This window comes from Podarcis tiliguerta (genome assembly GCF_965153285.1).
Source record: "Podarcis tiliguerta genome assembly, chromosome: 3".
NCBI classification, from domain to species: Eukaryota; Metazoa; Chordata; class Lepidosauria; order Squamata; family Lacertidae; genus Podarcis; species Podarcis tiliguerta.
In genome coordinates this window covers 6,954,405-6,975,479 of record NC_139536.1, presented here as the reverse complement: position 1 = coordinate 6,975,479, position 21,075 = coordinate 6,954,405, and the positions used below count along the sequence as shown (strand labels likewise).

The window sequence follows — 21,075 nt, the reverse complement described above, 5'->3', positions numbered from 1 at the left end:
TACTTACCAGGACCAATTGTTTCCACTGATCATACAAGGACCTGTGAGTCGGTTGGGGGTCTCCTTTGGGCTTGTTTTATACAATGGAAAGTAAGTCAGAATGCATCCTGCCCAAAGGATGCAACCCTGTGGAAAGAAGACAAATCCCACAGGGCCCTGGTCTCCAGTGGGAAAGGGTTCCACTGAAAAGGCCCTGGCTCTAGTCGAGGCCAGTCTAATTTCCCTGGGGCCCGTTATTATATTTCATCTGTCTCTTCCTCCAACAAAGCCTGGCTTGTGAATACATGGTCTGTTGGACCTCGGCTGATGATGGATGCTTCACACAGGTGTGGAGAATGTGCCACCACACCTGAACTTCTAAAGGTGGTAGAAGAAGCCAAGAGGACTCCCTCTGCTGCTCTGACCACCTGAGAGGGTCTGTGGGGGGGGGGGGAGCAGTCTTTCAAGTATTTGGGGCCTTTTAGGTATTGAGTGCGTTAAGCACTGCCATGAGCAACTGTGGTTTGGGCCAAGAAGCAAACTCCAGTACAGTTTTGACCTCTCCAAACGTAAAAGCAGAGGAGGGGGTTTGGAAGCTGAGCCCAGTTGATTCATTGTCTCCTGAACACAGCACATTGAGGGTCCTTCTTCCGTGGTGAGTCGGAAACTGCAATTAATCCAGAATGCGGCAGCTAGACTGGTGAGTGGGAGTGGCTGCCGAGACCATATAACACCGGTCCTGAAAGATCTTCATTGGCTCCCAGTACATTTCTGAGCACAATTCAAAGTGTTGCTGCTGACCTTTAAAGCCCTAAAAGGCCTCAGTCCAGTATACCTGAAGGAGCGTCTCCACCCCAATTGTTCAGCCCGGACACTGAGGTCCAGCGCCAATGGCCTTCTGGTGGTTCCCTCGTTGTGAGAAGTGAGGTTGCAGGGAACCAGGCAGAGGGCCTTTTTGGTAATGGCGCCTGCCCTGTGGAACGTCCTCCCAGCAGATGTCAAGGCAATAAACAAATATTTTACTTTTAAAAGACAACTGAAGGCGGCCCTGTTTAGGGAAGGTTTTAATGTCTGATGCTGTATTGATTTTAATATTTGGTTGGACGCCGCCCAGAGTATAAATAAATTATTATTATTATTATTATTATTATTATTATTATTATTATTATTATTATTATCCAATTCTGCACATGCTGACAGGCACCCAGCCGAAAGTCAGTGGGAATATTTAACATCAAATGGTGAGCATTCCCAGCTCTGCACAGGGTAAATGGGAAAATCTTGTCTTACTTTTTGCAGCATATTTTTATCTTTTCCACATCGCAATATCCGAGGATCTTATTTGGTTTACTACTGCAAGCACCTGTGCATGCACCTCCAGATTGTATACACTGTTCCTCATTGTATACAGAAGCATATATTCCTGTGCAAAAAGAATGAAGGAAGTCTATGTTTATTGCCCGGAGAGAATAACATGAGATTTGAACAAAAAATACCAATAAATTAAAAAAAATAAGAATGAGAAACTGTTGGGATGTAGCCAAGGAATCGAGGGCAACTAGCAAGCCCCCAGCTGGCACCAGCTCCCCCGGCCAGTAAGCTGGGCGATCTCCAGTCCTTGGTTCAGCGTCAGTGACCCCACCTTCAGAAGCTGGAGCCCACTCTAATCAGTAAATTCTACGCAACCGAAGTGACAGGGAGAGGCTGTGATGAGCATATTTACAAGCAGTTTCTTCAGCATACATCAGGACAAAAGGAAGAACATGTCTTCTCCCCTTCATGCCCAAGCAAGCGGCATAAGCAATAGCTATACACAAAACGGAAGTTCCCAGCAAGCTGTGCTGGAGTGTAAACAGGTATGTGACACACAACAGTCATGCCTGTACTTAAAGTGGAACGGCATATCCTAACAGAAACAACTCAGGTAAACCATGGAGCAATTGCAGACAATAGCTGTGGATGCCCTTGATCTCATTGGGAGCCTGATTTTTCAACCTGGGATGATCCAGAGTGGAACAGACCTGACCCAACCCCAGAATCTAGATTATGGTCCTGAAAACCAAATGTTTTAAAATCCCATTGACTTGCATTGGTAAAACTAAACAGCTATACAGTGGTATCTCGGGTTACATGCTCTTCTGGTTACATACGCTTCAGGTTACAGACTCCGCTAACCCAGAAATAGTACCTCGGGTTAAGAACTTTGCTTCAGGAATGGAACAGAAATTGTGCTCCGGTGGCGTGGCGGCAGCAGGAGGCCCCATTAACTAAAGTGGTGCTTCAGGTTAAGAACAGTTTCAGTTTAAGAACGGACCTCCAGAATGAATTAAGTACTTAACCCGAGGTACCACTGCAACTTCATTGTTTTTGTTTCTTTCAGGATAGGTGCATTGTGGGATGTAATCCACTGGGAGCAGTCAAATACAACAATCCTTGTTTTGCTAGAGTGGACATGCAAGGGAATGTTTGGTCCAGCCAGTCAAAACTTCCTGTTCCTCCTGGCCTGGAGCATCCTTCCTTGCATGTGACTAGTGGGTGGGCATGACCTTTCCAGACCTGGTAAAAGGACAAGGCATGCTGCCACTCGCTCTCTTTTCCATCTTCCTTTCATCCTGCGAACTTCCTGGACTGAACTGCCGGCTGCCAGCCAAGCAGTCCCCCCAGGTCAGCTTCCTTATGGGATAAACCTGTTTGTATAAGTTTGTAACTTTCAGCCTAAAGCCTGCCTACAGGGATCACACTGTGCTCTGCCTGATTGTCAGCAAATTTCCCTTTTATTGCTTATGAATAAGACTGTCGTGTCTTTATTCTTTTAGGAGGGATTTAAAATGGGGTTCTTACCAGGGACATACAATTCAATCTAAGGGGGATTGAATTGCATAATAGTAAGAGGTTCTAACGAGCCTGCAACCAGATCTCTGCTGTGCGTGAGAAGGGGAATGTAAACTCTGCCAAGCAAAGGAACTTGCTAGTGGAAGTTAGGAAGGATATTAATAAACAATATATCCTCTCCTGCCACCCTGAACATTCCCACATGCATGACATATGGAGACACAGTTGCCCCTATAGTGGGGAAGTAACCCAATTTCACACGGGGGATTTACATTTTAAGTAAAACCACTATAACTTTTTTATTTTACTTCACATAGAGGTTTGCATTTTGGAGACACCACATATCTTCAGGGGGGCATGGACAGAACTGTTCCACCAGGCCTTTGGCCAGGGCACAGCCTGACTCCCTCCATCGGCAATCTTCGCAGAGCTCTGGCCCAATGGTTGCCAGTGGCTTGAATTAATTAATTTTATAATGAATGATTTTAGAGTGTTGTTTGTACTGTTTTATTGTTGTTAGCCGCCCTGAGCCCGGCTTTGGATGGGGAGGGCGGGATATAAATAAAATTTATTATTATTATTATTATTATTATTATTACCTACCTTTATATTTGTGTGTGCCCCCCCAAAACCCCCCTATAACATATATATTGTGAAAAAAGACCATGAGTGCTCAATCCTATCTATTATTATTGTGCAACTTTGTCCTTTTCCTTAACGGACACAACCCTCTCTCCTAGGCAGCAAACGTTCAATGGCATCCTTGCCAGGCAGGGACTAAGAAGCACCCCCTAAGTGCATAGCTGAATTGAAAGAAAATGAGACAGGCAGAGCAGCGCAGAGCAGAGCAGCAACAGAAGTGGCAAGCAGATAGGCATCTGGATCCATGCCAAAATGTGAGTATGCCTGGAGAAAGAGGTTATCTAGAGCCATTTCAATCTGGCTTGAAGCCCAGTTTGCCTTGCTTGCCCTGATGGATCACCTCTCTAGAGAGAGACTGGGCAGTGGAGGTTGAACCATAGAATCCTAGAGCCATAGAATTGTAAAGTTGGAAGGGATCCCAAGCGTCATGTAGTCTAACCCCCTGCGATGCAGCTAAAGCATCCAAGACGGATGGCCATCGATGACCATTTAGGACAACTGGGGCACTGCCGCCACTCCATAGCTTCTAAAGCATGGGTAGGCAAACTAAGGCCTGGGGGCCCAATCGCCTTCTAAATCCAGCCCGTGGACTGTTTGGGAATCAGCATGTTTTTACATGAGTAGAATGTGCCCTTTTATTTAAAATGCATCTCTGGGTTATTTGTGGGGCCTGCCTGGTGTTTTTACATGAGTAGAATGTGTGCTTTTATTTAAAACGCACCTCTGGGTTATTTGTGGAATTCATTCTCTTTCCCCCCTCCAAAATATAGTCTGGCACCCACAAGGTCTGAGGGACAGTGGACCGGCCCCCAGCTGAAAAAGTTTGCTGACCCCTGCTCTAAAGGAAGCAAACAAAAGCCCCCCCCAAAAGAATAGAATTCCCAAGCCACAATATTTCCTGCTTCCCACACATTCATTTGTCTTCTGATTGAACTCCAGCAGACTTTTCTGCCTGTCGCCCATTCTCTGGCCATTAGCTCATTGTACGGTCCAGTCTCTCTCAAATTCACTAACAAAATGGTGTGCTGGATCCTCTCCCGCCCCCAATACCTTCTGGAAAGAAGAGAAGTGTCTCCACTTCTGCACTGCTGAATGATGAAAGCATGGGCAAGCGGGTCTTTGTCAGCCATAGACGAGTGTCCCATCCCATGGGCATGTTTACAGGTGTTTTCTGTGTCCTCCCTGCCCCAATTCCAGGATTGGAAGCCTTGGGTATATAAACCTGGCAGGCACACTCTCATGCTGCTGTTCAGTGTCCACCTAGGTGCACACATCAGACTTTAAAGGGCACCTTTCCCAAGGACCCACAAATGCAGTGCAAAGTGACTTAAGAGTGCCCTTAACCTGGTGTGGCCAGATTCTCATGGACATCTGGTTGGCTACTGTAAGAACAGGGACTAGATCAGGGTTTCCCAAACTTGGGTCTCCAGCTGGCTTTTGACTGCAACTCCCATCTTCCCTAGGTGGCAGGACCAGAGGTCAGGGATGATGGGAATTGCTAGTCCCAAAACAGCTGGAGACCCACGTTTGGGAAAGCCTGGACTAGATGAGCCATTGGCTCTTCTTACATTTATATTTGGGAGTTAGCATTGTTTGCCACGACATCACCTTAAGTGTGTCATATAGTGTCCTTAGTCATTTAATAAGACACCATCTGCTCTGATGGTGTTTCCTGCTTGGCAGGGGGTTGGACTCGATGGCCCTTGTGGTCTATTCCAACTCTATGATTCTATGAATAAGAAGAAAAGTGATGCTATGTCAGCGGTACCATATGTGAGCATCAAAGGGGGGAGCATGAGAGGGGGAATCAAGATAAACAGTCCAGAATAAGGTTTGGCCCAGCACAACGATACTGTTAAAAAGGTAAGCTATCCGGGTCTCAGATAATTGCTTACCTTGGTTAGAAACGATCACCAAAGCAAGGGCAGCAAGGAGAACGTAGCAGGCCTTCATAGCTCTGAGAAGGTAGAGGTGGACGTCTGCTGTACAAGGAAAGGAAAAATGGCAAGCAATGTGGTCTGTGCAAGCCTTTTATACTGTTGGCAAATTCTCCAGCCCTCGGGCATAAATACTGAATAATACTCCCTCCACCCAAAAAAACCAACAACCCCAAAACAAACAAACCATTAGGCAGTGTGGCATGCTATTATATGGAAAGAAGACCCTTTTCTTTGGAGTTGGAACACCTGGGCACAATGGATGTCATGATAGATCAGGGTGGCAAAGGTAGCCCTATGTGACACTCGAGAGCTGGGAATTGTGCACATAAGTTTCTTACTCATGTTGTTTTTTGGGGGTTAAAAGATAGAGATAGTCTTTTTCCAGAAAAAAAAAGTTTGGGGGTATCACTAATAGTTCTCCATTTTTAAAGGGAGTTTAGAAGTGCTGGTTTTACTTACAAATTGTATGTCTCTTTGGTTTTAAAGTTTGATTCGGTTGGTATTTTTCTTACAAATAACTTACTTGGTTTTACCTAAGCAGCTGTAAGCTTTTTCTTGACCAAGTGATATATAAATCTTGAAATAAATAACAGCAGATGTGTACAAGGTGCTGAAGTTGCTCTTATACATGATGGTCCTATGCAGTCCCCATATAGCTCTTGTGGGCTGGCTAATGGTGGGCATTGTCTTCCTCCCTGGCTTGTGGTCTTCTCAGCTGCATCATTTTGGATTCCATCTTGTGGAATTGTGATGGTGAACTAGACTATGGACCCTGGATCTGATCCCAGGCGGTTCTTGAATTATTCCTTGTTGTCTTCTCACTACTCAAGAAGAAGAATGTAGGTACAGTAGTACCTTGAGTTACAAACGCCTCAGGTTACAAACGCTTCAGGTTACAAACTCCGCTAACCTGGAAGAGTTACCTCGAGTTGAGAACTTTGCCCCAGGATGAGAACGGAAATTGTGTGCCAGCAGCAGCAAGAGGCCCCATTAGCGAATGCACGCCTCTAGTTAAGAACAGTTTCAGGTTAAGAACGGACCTCCGGAATGAATTAAGTTCGTAACTAGAGGTACCACTATATTGCAAACAACTTAGAGCACAATCTGCAAAGGTCAGAGATTACAAAGCAATAAAACAAAGTATTGACTTTAATGGATATGACCTCCCTTCCCCCAAAGAGAATGGGCATCATCTAATCCTGCTGCAGCAGAATATGAAGAAATGAAATATTATGGGTAATAGAGATAATAATAATAATAATAATAATAATAATAATAATAATAATAATAATAATAAATTTATTTATATCCCGCCCTCTCCAGCCGAAGCCGGGCTCAGGGCGGCTAACAACACTAAAATAGTGCAACATTATAAAAACATTATAAAAAAATTAATTAAAATCAAATTCAGAATTGATGGCAACCATAAACTAAAGTTTATGGAGGCGCAGATTGCAGCTACAACAAAGGCGGCATTTTTTCATCTCCGCCAAGCTAAGCAGTTGGCTCCTTACCTCTCTCGCCCTGACCTAGCCACTGTGATCCACGCGACGGTCACCTCCAGACTGGATTATTGTAACTTGCTCTACGTGGGGCTGCCCTTGAGACTGACCCAGAAACTCCAGCAGGTGCAGAATGCTGCAGCGAGACTCCTTACGGGGTCTTCGCTGCGAGACCACATTCACCCGGTGCTATACCAGCTGCACTGGCTCCCGGTGGAGTACAGGATCAGGTTTAAGGTGCTGGTTTTAACCTTTAAAGCCCTATACGGCCTAGGACCCTCGTACCTACGGGACTGCCTCTCCTGGTATGCCCCACAGAGAAACTTACGGTCTTCAAATAAAAACATCTTGAAGGTCCCAGGCCACAGAGAAGTTAGCCTGGCCTTAACTAGAGCCAGGGCTTTTTCGGCTGTGGCTCCGATTTGGTGGAACACTCTGTCACAAGAGACCAGGGCCCTGCGGGACTTGACATCTTTCCGCAGGGCCTGCAAGACAGAACTGTTCCACCAGGCCTTTGGCCAGGGCACAGCCTGACTCCCTCCCTCGGCAATCTTTGCGGAGCTCTGGCCCAATGGTTGCCAGTGGCTTATATTAATTAATTTATAATGAATGATTTTAGAGTGTTGTTTGTGCTGTACTTTTGTACTGTTTGATTGTTGTTAGCCGCCCTGAGCCCGGCTTCAGCTGGGGAGGGCGGGATATAAATAAAATTTATTATTATTATTATTATTATTATTATTATTATTATTATTATTATTATTCCTCTGGAGGGAAGCTAGCTGTATATATTTAAAAAAAAAACCCCAGCAGGATCCAATCCAAGATCCATCTGGCTGACCATCATGACCCCTAAAGTCTTACCATTATTGTTCTAAAAGGTAAAGGTAAAGGGACCCCTGACCATTAGGTCCAGTCGCGGACGACTCTAGGGTGTGGTGCTCATCTCGCTTTATTGGCCAAGGGAGCCGGCGTACAGCTTCTGGGTCATGTGGCCAGCATGACTAAGCCGCTTCTGGCGAACCAGAGCAGCGCACGGAAACGCCGTTTACCTTCCCGCCGGAGCGGTACCTATTTATCTACTTGCACTTAGTGCTTTCAAACTGCTAGGTTGGCAGGAGCAGGGACCGAACAACGCACCCCATTGCGGGGATTTGAACCACCGACCTTCTGATCAGCAAGCCCTAGGCTCTGTGGTTTAACCCACAGTGCCACCCATGTCCCTATTATTGTTCTATATTTATACAAATTTAACCACTAAGGAAAAACAAAAAAGAAAGGAAAGGAAGAAAGCAGGGCATCTCCAGTTAAAAACAAGGATCGAGTAGAAAGCAATGAAAATGGCAGATCCTCTGAAATCATTGGAAGCTGTTGCCAGACAGAGTAGACAATATTGGGCTAGATAGGCAAATAGTCTGACCTGGTAGAAACACCATCTAGTACCATTTCAAATGTTTGGTGGGGGCAGGTCACACAAGCTGATTACTTCATTTAGAATTCATTTATAAATGAAAGAATTTAGGCCCCTTTTTAATTACGGTCATGTGTGAAACTGCTTTTAAATATTTGTCTTCTTTTGAGATACGGATATTTTAAATGGTTTTGTGTGTTTTTCTTAGCTTTATTGCTGCTAACAGAATATAGAATTAATATAATTCTATATTTTATTCTTGTAACCCATCCTGGGACCTTATCGTAAAGGGGGAGTAAGTAAAGTAGTAGAGCAGACAACTGTGTATCTGCATTATTCTTAGAGGCTTCGAGAAACATTTGGCGGAAAGAAGGGATATAAATTTAACAACAGCAATTTCCAAGCCCAGCACTTAGTCTTGCCAGACCTGTGAACTGTGTTGTGATACACAATCTTGAGTCCCGCTGCTCCATGCAATGAAGATCTCACCTCCCATCCCAATAATGTGAATTATTGCACTTTGGGGGTTTAATCCCTGGAGTAACCTAATAGAGACAGGTAGAGCAGGAAATTACCTGAAAAGTAAGTTTTACAACATTGTTTTTCACAAGTGAAGAATCTCTGGGGTGTGTGGGAAAGAAAATTCCCTTTTGGGGTTCAAAACAAAGTTTCATAACCAAGATCCCAGTAAGTCTGACCTTATTCAGTAATGCATTAGCCCACAGAGTCCAAAAGAGCTTGCAAGACCATTTCTATTACGATACTCTAAAGAGGATAACACTATGTCGTATTGGGTTCTTTCATCCTCATCCTAACCACCTTCTGTGACCTCACCATTTATAATATAACCACAGTGCTCTGAAGCACTTACTCAACCCCCCTTTTCTTTTACAATATGGGGAGAGTTCTCCCTTGTACCTTGTTGTTGTTTAGCCGTTTAGCTGTGCCCGACTCTTTGTGACCCCATGGATTCCTTCTTTGGCCGCAGAAAATTTGGGTAAAATTAAGCCTGCAACCTTAGGTGGTAGTGGGCCCGCCAATTGGGTGGGCATGAGCACAATTTCACCAGGTAAAACAGCGTCTTTGGTTTCCTGATTGATTAAATCAATGGTGAAATCAGAGGGTGTATCCTTAGAAAAATTTTCAATAGAGGAGACTAACGGCGGAGGGCTCTCTATTTGTCCTGGCCCGAGAGCTGGGCCCCTATGGAGTTTCCCGAACTCCTGCACTGATTTGCCCAATGATAGCCTTTTTCGCATTTTGGGCATTTTTTGGAAGGTTTAGCCTTATTGGCATCACCATTCCTGTTTGCTCCCCCGCTAGGGGCTCTGCATTGTTTAGCAAAATGACCTGGGCGTTTGCAATTGAAGCAATTGCCCGTGGGCTTATTGCCAGCCTGGATGGCACCGGCAAGCAAAGACATCGTGTGGCTCTGGCTGCCAACATCTGAACAGGTTTGAATCATATCGGCCAGGTCATATTTGGGGCGGTGTATGATTGACTGCAAAGCCTTCTTGCAATCGGTATTTGCATTTTCAAAGGCCAATTTTTTCATCAATTCATTTTGAGCCGTAAGGTCATCAATCTGCCTGGTGATTGATTCTTTCAATCTATCTATAAATTGATGGTAAGGCTCCGAATGTTGTTGCTTAATATTAACGAAGCAGCTCAGTGGTTGCCCTGAAACAGGGACTTTCTGAAAGGCGCGTTGTACACAGGTCGCAGTGCGACTGAAATGTAAAGGTGTCAATTGCGCCTGGGCTGGTATATTATCATACAGACCAGCGCCAAAGAGTTGGTCGGCTGAATGCTGTGGATCAGCCAGGGCTGCTGCGCTATGCTTAAATTCACTTTCAAAAACCACATACTGAGCAGGAGATAAAAGCATGCGCATCAAATCCTTCCAATCTTGAGGTAGCATTGTGTAACCATTTGCGATCCCCTCCAGCATCCCTAGCACATAAGAAGATTTGAGGCCAGAATCAATAATGGCTTTCCTTAATTCTCTCAGAACAGAATAAAGAAGCGCCTCATACATAACCTGCTGTTGTGCAGTGCCGGGGTTCACATAGGAAATAGGGAAAGCAGATGGCATTTCCCCAGCCCAGCCAGCCTCTTCCTCTAAGGAGAGGAGCCCTTGCTGCCTAGCTTGAGAAAGCGCGGCGCGCACAGCTCCTGTGGGAGAGCACGCAGGGGCTGAGGCAGGCGAAGGAGGGATGGGGGGGTGGATGTGGGCTGAAGCGTAGGGAGGGGTTGGCAAGGTTGCGATGGAGGCAGAAGCTTTGGGTAAGGTGGGGGATTGTCTGCTTCAGCTAAAAGAGCAGGGGCCGACGGAGATGCCTGTGGTCCTAATCTAGCGACGGCATCTGCACATTTCTGCCAAGTGAGCAGACAATGAATTGGTGCCATCGGTTCTGTGAAGAGGGTTTTTCCAATCTTTTGCCAAGCTTCTGATCCCAGAGAGTTGGACTTTGGGTACCAGGGGCACTGGCAAGCAATCTCACATAACAATTCTTCAATTTCTTTCAAAGAAATATGAGCACCCGCCACCCGCTGTCTAACGAGATGAAGCAGCTCCTTGGCATGCTCCTGTTGGAACTTTGTCAGTCCCCATACTCACAAAGTAGCGCGCTGAGACTTTTCCAGTCAAGTGAAGTACAGGGGTGGCTGCGTAAAGGGATCTGGCGATCACGTCGGGGTCACCAGATGTTGGGTTGAAATAAACGACAGATGAGTGACAAGTGTCATACGGGAGGCATCTCTCGAGCATGTCTCAGAGAGTCCCTTTTATTGAATATTACAGCATTGCCACGTATGTGCTTGTTGCTGATTGGTTAACACAAATCATACGCAAGGGTTGCATATAGGCATTAATCATCAATAAATTAAAGGTTGGGAAAGGAACACAGAGTTGCACAGGTATGAAAACCTCCCTATTAAACTATTACTAATGATTGATATTCACATTCATAGATGTGGTCAACCATGCATTAAGAACAGGTCAGGGTATGATGTTTCATGAACTCAATATGAACTGAACATTCCAGGGTGGGTGAGCACGGAATGCTTCAGCCCAGAACGGTTTGTCAAACTCATGTGCAGAAGCAAAACCTCCCAACAGACCAGAGCACGCCAGGCACTCCTGTCTTCCACTGCCTCCCACAGTTTGGTCAAACTCATGCTGGTATCTTCGAGAACACTGTCCAACCATCTTGTCCTCTGTCGTCCCCTTCTCCTTGTGCTCTTGCACCTTACCTGGAGTTATTTTTCACTCCAGCATTTAGCTGTTAGTTTTCTCCTAAACTGGCTCTTAGCAGTTATATGTTCAGACCTCACTCTTGCATAGTGATACTGGCTGGTTTCACTCACGTTGGGTTTTGCAGAAACTCTGTGTTTAACTTTGTATATGTTTGACTCCACAGCTCTGTTTAAAATGAGGGAGATCACAGACATGGTGCTCATTTGATTTTTTTTATTAAGTTGTAATCTAAAGAGTAAAATGACAGAAAACTGGCTCTTGGGGAAAGTAATGCCCCGTAAGTGACAAGAGGAGAACATGCATGTTCTACATTTGACAACTGCATCCCTGAACAGATTGTGGGCAGAAATACAGAGGAATGCCAAGAGAGACAGGAGTGGTGATTGAGCTGTAGATTCATTGCACAACTGTGGTACATTTTCAGAACATCTTTGCAGTGGTGAGGAGAAAAAGAGTACTGTGGACTTGCTTCTTGCAAAGAACTGGTTCTGATGGGAGTGGAGGAATCAGAGCACAGAGTTGTCCTCAGGCAACTGTCCTATAAAGATTAAAAAGTAGAAAGGTTAGATCAATGTGGTACAGTCCCCAAAGGAATGGGTACCTCAGGTTAATAACTTAATTCGTTCTGGAGATCCTTTCTTAACCCGAAACTGTTCTTAACCTGATGGGGCCTCCTGCTGCCGCCGCCACACAATTTCTGTTCTCATCCTGAAGCAAAGTTCTTAACCTGAGGTAATATTTCTGGGTTAGCGGAGTCTGTAACCTGAAGCATCTGTAACCGTAGGTACCACTGTAATAGCTTTCTGAATTTCTTCTGGCTACTGATGGTAGGACCATCAGGGTCTAGAAACCAAGTCTTATGAGGAACAGTTCAGGAAGCTGGGTATGTTTATTTTATTTTTATTTTTTTGTAAATAATTTTTATTCATTTTCCAATTAAAAAACATTCATATTAGTAACAAATCAAATCTTTCCACATTCAAAAAACAACAACACAGTATAGTCAATTATATAATCCGAATTAATTAATTTCAATTGGACTTCCCCTTGTTCTGGATTTCAAAAGCCAAATATTCATCCTTTATCTTTCTGCTATCTTCTCTATTACTTCACAATTTTCCATTCCTGATATTAACAATCTCCTCTCTCTATCAGTCAGGAAGCTGGGTATGTTTAGCCTGGAGAAGAGAAGACTGATTGCCATCTTCAGACATTTGAAGGGCTGACATGCAGAAGATGGAAAAAGCTTGTTTTCTACTGCTCCGGAAGGTAGGATCTGAACCAATGGATTCAAGTTTCAAATTACAAGAAACGAGATTTCAAGTAATCATCAGGTAGAACCATCAGGCAGGCAGTCAATTCTGCTTCATGAGGCTTTAAACAGAGGTTGGATGGCCATCTGTCAGGGATGCTTTAGAAGAAGAAGAAGAGTTTGGATTTGATATCCCGCCTTTCACTCCCTTTAAGGAGTCTCAAAGCGGCTAACATTCTCCTTTCCCTTCCTCCCCCACAACAAACACTCTGTGAGGTGAGCGGGGCTGAGAGACTTCAGAGAAGTGTGACTGGCCCAAGGTCACCCAGCAGCTGCATGTGGAGGAGCTGAGATGCGAACCCGGTTCCCCAGATTACGTGACTACCGCTCTTAACCACTACACCATACTGGCTCTCAATTTAGCTGAGATTCCTGCAGTGCAGGGCATGGGATCCTCATGGGAACTCAATGATTCTGTTATTTCACAAGACATAGGTGGGGAGCCAGTCCTCCAGGCCTTTCTATCTGGCCTTTGAAATCTCCCCTCAGGGTCACACCTCTCACAGCCCATGCTTTGCAAACCAAGTTTTTATAATATGTCATTCTGCTCTGATCACATGCAATGATGTTCCGCTCTGTGGGCTGAGTCACATATTCATGTGGCCCATATATCAATCATTATCTCAAGGTTGGAGGAACCTCTGGTCAAAGAGGGGACATTCAAATGAGGCCCTCTAGGCCTTCCTATCCAATCCAATTCGCTAGAGCAGGCACATCCAACAGGTAGATCGTAATCTACCAGTAGATCACTGGACTTCTGTGGTAGATCACTGGTAGATCACTGGCTCCCCCAAAGAAGCTCAACAACATTAACCTGAACCCCAAAAAGCAGGGCCTTCTTCCACCCTACAAAAGCTCTCAACCTGAATCCCTCAAAATGGGGTAGATGACTGCCAGTTTTTAACTCTGTCTCTTGGGAGTTGGCCACCCCTGCTCTAGAGTCTTCACCAGGAGACCACCCCCCCCCTTACCAGCCCTGCTCTGCACCCTTCTCGAGTTTATTTGTCTAGCTAGAACGTGTTATTGGACAGCGATAATGCCTCTTGCATGAATGGTGAGTGAATGGAGAAGTATGTATTTGTGTATAGAAGTCTTAGATTTCTCTGTGGCTGGAATGTAGTCTACCGAACATCCATTGCTACATTGAGAGGAATGCCACCACAGAGCTTCTTTCATCACAATGCTATCCCATAGTAGCAAATCAGAAACACAAAACGGAAGTCATGCAAATATTGGTACTTACTTGGTACAGCAGTTCATTCCTCCATGGCAATTTCCGGATACACTAAAAGTTGGAGGACATGGACCAAAAATGCAGTAACTCTGCCCCTTTGCTCTGCAGGCAAGAGTATCGCCGAGATCGGGAGGAGGACCCTGAGCATAACCTAGCCACAAGAGAACGGGGTGTTAGTTTCTTAGCTTATTATTCATTCACACACAACAAACAACCCACAGTTGTGAGCATTAGCTTGGGGTGTGGGCAGGTATCTATCTGTGGAACATATTATTAGCGGCAGCCCGTCAGGTGGCAAAATAGAAAGGTGCCACACCACCCAGCAGCTGACTCCACGAAACTCCCATCTGCCAAAGCCAGCAATAAAATTCCCATCACATTTGCAATAAAATTGCTGGCATCTTTGCAAAGCTAAGCAGAGTACAGTGTGGTTTCAAATTGGATAGGGGACCATGTGTTGAGATTCCTGCATTGCCCATTATGCTCATTTGCCTTCAATAGCAGTAAAGCTTTGCTGGATGAAATATTAATTGCTTCTGGTCTATTTTTTTGGAATCCTGCAACATGTTTAAGTTTTTACTCTGTTAACTGTACATTGGAATCTGCTCTGGATCAATGCTGAGTATTGGATCAATGTGCCCTTTCCTGTCTTGCATCAAACTGAAAATCTTCCATCTTTTTTGGGGGGGGGTGTATGTGTGTGTGTGTGAGAGAGAGAGGGGGGGGGCAAAGTTCTTTTCCAACTTACCTGGGCAAATCTGGAAGAGGAGCATGACAACAGCAACGAAGAAGTAAAGGATCCTCATGGCTGAAGATCTGGTGGGCTCTGGAGTCTGGTGGGCAGTAGAAATTCACACAAATTCTCAGGCCAGATATTTTTTGGAGGTCGAAGCTAGAGACTGCTTGTGTATTTATAGGGTTGAAACGATTGTGAAATCTATGTGCATATGTTACTTGTCAATAAGTAACCGTCCTTAACAGTTTGGAAAACTTGCCGGCTACTGGCGGGTAATTGCACATTTCAAATGATGTGACAATTAAACAGTGATGCAAGATGCACGGTGAAAATCCATTAACCTGCCTCACTCTTACGAAACTTCAGCAACAACACATTAAGTTCCTTGTGACCTAATTGATGGAGGGAACTCCTGGGGGCTCTTGGAAACAGAGAAATGATCATAAGAAGAGACTACTGGATCAGGCCAATGGCACATCTAGTATAACATCCTGTTCTCATAGAGGCCAACCAGATGCCTGTGGGAAATATGTAAGCAGGATTCGAACACAAGAGCCTTCTTTCCGCCTTTGGTTTCAAGCAACTGATATTCCACAAGCATTTCTGCCTCCAACTGCGTAGGCAGAGCATAGCCATCATGGCTAATAATAATAAAAAGTAATACTAATAAAACTAATTATTTTTTATTAGTTTTTCATTAGTTTATTAAAAAGAAGTTTTTAATGTGTGACGTTTTAATATATTTTTAATATTTGTTGGAAGCTGCCCAGAGTGGCTGGGGAGACCCAGCCATATGGGCAGGGTATAAATAATAAATTATTATTATTATTATTATTATTATTATTATCATCATCATCATCATCATCATCATCATCATCATCATTTATAGGCTCTCCTCTTGAATTTGTCTCTTTTAAATAAGAAAAAAGAAAAAGATAATGGTGAGGGTAAGACTGTTGCCAACAAAGGTCTGTATAGTTAAAGCTATGGTTTTCCCAATAGTGATGTATGGAAGTGAGAGCTGGACCATAAAGAAGGCTGATTGCCGAAGAATTGATGCTTTTGAACTATGGTCCTGGAGGAGACTCTTGAGAGTCCCATGGGCTGCAAGAAGATCAAACCTATCCATTCTGAAGGAAATCAGCCCTGAGTGCTCACTGGAAGTACAGATCCTGAAGCTGAGGCTCCAATACTTTGGCCAACTCATGAGAAGAGAAGACTCTCTGGAAAAGACCCTGATGTTGGGAAATATGGAGGGCACAAGGAGAAGGGGATGACAGAGGACGAGATGGCTGGACAGTGTTCTCGAAGCTACCAACATGAGTTTGACCAAACTGCGGGAGGCAGTGGAAGACAGAAGCGCCTAGTGTGCTCTGGTCCATGGGGTCATGAAGAGTCGGACATGACTAAACGACTAAACAACAACAAGAAGACTGTTGCTTTTTTAAAAAAATTCACTTGGGGAGAAGGTGAAATCACAAACTGCGCATGAAATACTGGATGTGAGAAGAGTCTGGGTGAAGCAACAGGAAAATTCCATAGCTTCAACTTGACTACTTGAAACTGTCTGACCTTATAATTATTATTTAAATGACCTATAGCGTGCAAATCATTTATCCGGCCGTGTCCTGAGGCTTTAATGCTGTTAACGCCTAAACGTTCCAAGCTGTGAACTTGGCCCTGGATGTAAGCCTTGATTTGCGCAATTGATGGAAGCCTTGGGCTGGCTGTGCGCTTATACAACTGAAAGTGGAGTCTGGCAATATGCACAGTTGATAAGAGGCAAAATCTGAGCAGGGCTCTAGTTGGTAAATAACTTATAGCTAAGTAATGTTCTTGGCACTGATTTACCTCCTTCAGAGGAAACCACCGATGAGGTCACGCAAATGAATGAAGAGACAAGAAAGGAGAATATAATTATTCTTATTTAACACTGATAAGCTCTCTAAGTTGTTGTTGTTGTTTATTAAATCTATTAGACCTGTCACCTCTATAGTTTTGTCTCAAAGTATCTTCTCCTGCCAATTTTATGTTTTGATCCATATATTCCTGTATGCCCATAAAGGTTGGTTGGTTGATTGACTGATTGATATTAAAGTTATTTATTGCCCTTCATCTGAGAACCACAGGGTGATTTACAATATTTTAAAAAGTAATATAATAGCAAACAAAACACTACTCCCATCTCCTAAACATCATAGATTGCTTAATTAGCCAAAGACCTGGGAGAAGAGGAATGTTTTTAAGTAACGAAGCCCTCTGGAGTTTCCAAATTGGGACCATATCAGAGGAAATCCTTTCTAACTTAGTTGCATCAGGCTAGCCAACATGGGCTGCTGATTCTTGTCTCAATGTCCGTCACAGATCAGAAGCTCACAGCTGGAGGCGACAAGGCTGGCTGCCCATCATCTATTCCCATTTGTTATGGGTCACTTAATACTCAAGGACGTGCTTTCCCAGATCTGGTCCCCGTCGGCATAGCAACCAATAGGTCAGCCTTGAGCACCAGAACAAAGTTCTCCGCAGGCCCATGTCAGCCGCCTACAAAGCGCACACTGCCCCAAAGGCAACTGGCTAGTAACTGATTGTTCAAAGCACCCATGGGATTCCTTCTTTGGTAGGCTGGTGCCCTGTGCGAGGCCAAAATTTGGCACGCCAAAATGGATCTTCTCAATTATGGATCTTCTCAATTTTGTGGCGCACGATGTCCACAGTGCCCAAAATCCAGCACTGCCAGAAAACTGCACTTTTGCCAGGCATGATAGCGTGGGCCGCACAATGTTTGCGCGGACATGCAATGAAGCTGAACATTGGAAGATTCAGGGCCGATAGTCCTTCATGCAGCGCACATTTAAACTATGGAACTCCCGCAGGAGACAGTGACGTCCAGCAATCTCTCTCCCCCCCCCCCCCCGTAAATATTTTTTTATTTGATTTTCAAAAATATAAACATAAAACAAAACCGATTCAGAATCCAGAGATCGAGATTACTCTGATTCTCCTGACTCCCCCCCCAGCCCATCCTTCCCATGGGTCCTATTGATAATATTTTCAACTGCATATCAATACTTCTCTGATTATTTTTGTCTTTCTAAATTATCCGTACATTCTGTTACATTACAAGTGGGGATAAAATCCTGCCAATGTTTTAACCTGCTTACAATAATCTTGTATATAAATTATAAACTTTTTAAAAAATAATTTAAAGAACTTTAAAAAGAAATTTCTTCTTGATTCCTGAGCTCCCCAGTTGATTTTGCAATTTTGCAATTTCAGCATAGTCTATCAGCTTGGTTTGCCATTCTTCTCTGGTCCAGGTTGTCTCTTCCTTTCATCTCTGGGCTAGTAGTATCTGTGCGCCTGTTGTCACATACATGAACGGTCTTTTCTGGTCTTTTGGAATCTTGGTACCTATAATTCCTAAGAAGAGTGACGGCCACCGATCCAGATGGCTTTAAAAGACAGACAAATTCATGCAGGAGAGGGTCAGGAGAGAGCCAGTGTGGTGTAGTGGTTAAGAGCGGTGGACTCGTAATTTGGTGAACCGGGTTTGCATCTCTGCTCCTCCACGTGCAGCTGCTGGATGACCTTGGGCCAGTCACACTTCTCTGAAGACTCTCAGCCCCACTCACCTCACAGAGTGTTTGTTGTGGGGGAGGAAGAGAAAGGAGAATGTTAGCCGCTTTGAGACTCCTTTGGGTAGTGATAAAGCAGGATATCAAATCCAAAACTCCTCCTATTGATAGCTATTAGCCACAATGATTATGCCCTACTGCCACTGTTGAGGCAGCAGTGCCTCTAAATACTACTGGCTGGAAACTGCAGAAGGGTAGAGGACTCTCATGACCAAATCCACCAGGCTCTTCTCGTGTTCTCATGTGTGTGTAACTTGATTTGCTTTGTGCATTATGCTACTCTTGGTGAAACAGGCAGCATACACTTAAACCACATTTAAATGTACTTTTATTATTGCTGTTATATTTATTTACACACTGCCTTTCTACCAGACCCGGGACTCAAGGTGGCAGAATTAAAGCTGATAGAAAAATCAGAACAAATACAAATAAAGCACACCTAGCTAACATGCCCCTTCATGGATCACTGCCTTGCCATGGCGAAGGGGCTTGAATAACTCAGAGAAGCTATGAGCTATGCCGTGCAGGGCCACCCAAGATGGACAGGTCATAGTGGAGAGTTTTGACCAAACGTGATCCACCTGGAGCAGGAACCAGCAAGCCACTCCAGTATCCCTGCCAAGAAAACTCCATGGACAAAGACAACAGGCATATAAAAGTTATGACGCTGAAAGATGAGCCCCTCAGGTCGGAACATGCTACTGAGGAAGAGCAGAGGACAAGTACAAGTAGATTCAGAGCTGATGAAGCGGCTGGGCCAAAGCCGAAAGCTCGCTCAGTTGCAGATATGCCTGGAAGCGAAAGGAAAGTCCAATGCTGTAAAGAAAAATATTGCATAGGAACCTGGAATGTATGAACCATGAACCTTGGTAAGTTGGATGTGGTCAAAAATGAGATGGCAAGAATAAATATTGACATCCTGGGCATCAGTGAACTAAGATGGATGGGAATGAGTGGATTTAGTTCAGATGACCATCATATCTACTACTGTGGGCAAGAATCCCGTAAAAGAAATGGAGTGGCCCTCATAGTCAACAAAAGAGTGGCGAAAGCTGTACTGGGATGCAATCTCAAAAATGATAGAATGATCTCGATACAAATCCAAGGTAGACCTTTTAACATCACAGTAATCCAAGTTTATGCACCAACTACTGGTGCTGAAGAAACTGAAATTGACCAATTCTATGAAGACTTACAATATCTTCTAGAAATGACACCAAAGAAGCATGTGCTTCTATTTATAGGGGATTGGAATGCTAAATAGGGAGTCAAGAGATAAAAGGAACAACTGGCAAGTTTGGCCTTGGAGTTCAAAACGAAGCAGGGCTAAGGCTAATAGAATTCTGCCAAGAGAACAAGCTGGTCATCACAAACACTCTTTTCCAACAACACAAGAGACAACTCTACACATGGACATCACCAGATGGGCAGCATCGAAATCAGATTGATTATATTCTCTGCAGCCAAAGATGGAGAAGCTCTATACAGTCAGCAAAAACAAGACCTGGAGCTGACTGTGGCTCAGATCATCAGCTTCTTATAGCAAAATTCAAGCTTAAACTGAAGAAAGTAGGAAAAACCCCTGGGCCGGTAAGAACCGAGTTGATTTAATGCAGTGGTACCTCAGTTTTTAAATGTAATCCTTTCCGGAAGACCATTTGAGTTCTGAGACATTCAAAAACGGAAAACTCAATATGGAAAACTCAACACGGAAGCCGTGTGGCATGTTCAACTTCCAAAAAGTGTTCTAAAACTCAAGCATTTACTTCCATGTTTATGCCGTTCGAAAACCTAGACATTCATCAACAGAGACGTTCAAAAACTGAGATACCACTGTATTTGAATTCTGCTTTTCCAACAACAAATGTTGAGCTCAGAACAGCTCAAAATTATTGCTATCAGCCTAATTTGGTCCAGGTACTGAGATTCCACCAGATCCAGCAGAGAGATCTACTCAATGCACTGCAACCCGCAAATACATTTCAGTTCTTTCTCTGCTATGAATCGGTCACCTTTAACTTTTCTAAACCTGGGATTGAATAGCCTGGCAAATGTTATACTTACATGCCAGCTCATTCAACCATTTGAATAGATTTTATTATTCCCATTAAATCTCCACCAGGAGGATTTATCTCCCAGGGTTAATACCAGGAACCAATTATATAGTAATTTTAATAAGTAAACCCAAGTGTTTAATGCAACTTATGATGTCAGCACTACAATTCAGAACAACAATCCTCTCTTCCTCCCTCCCTCCCTCCCTCTCAGCACAACATGTGCTGTTCTTACTATAATGAATAAATTCTTAGTTCTGACTTACTCCATGCATACAGTTCCAGCTTTACAGGTAATTTAGCATCTTGTTCAACCCTGAAAACCTACAGCTGAAGGGATCTCTGGATTCAAATTATTGACAAGCAACAGAAACGGCATTTCTCCCCAATGCAATATTTACTTTAGGGCTTCTAGTTCCTGTAGGAATTTTTTTAAAAAATTAGGAAATAAGAGGAAAATAGACACACCTGCAATGTGTGAAAACTAGGTGCAAGAGGGCTCCCCACTGCCCTGCAAAATGATCCGCGTTTCCCTCCCAAAA

At 44.0% G+C, this 21,075-nt stretch overlaps 1 long non-coding RNA gene across 2 annotated transcripts; it reads right to left on the bottom strand.

Annotated features, from left to right (window-relative positions):
• Positions 1–11,796: 11,796 nt before the first annotated feature.
• LOC310674017 lies at positions 11,797–20,864 on the bottom strand. Of its 2 annotated transcripts, XR_014509318.1 has the most exons (4): positions 20,800–20,864; positions 14,857–14,941; positions 14,118–14,259; positions 11,797–12,100 (listed from the first exon to the last, which is right to left on the bottom strand). It is a non-coding gene; the product is annotated as an uncharacterized lncRNA (long non-coding RNA). The 2 variants fall into 2 exon arrangements; XR_014509319.1 differs by lacking the exon at positions 20,800–20,864 and having other exon boundaries at positions 14,857–14,974.
• Between the last annotated feature and the right edge of the window lie 211 nt (positions 20,865–21,075).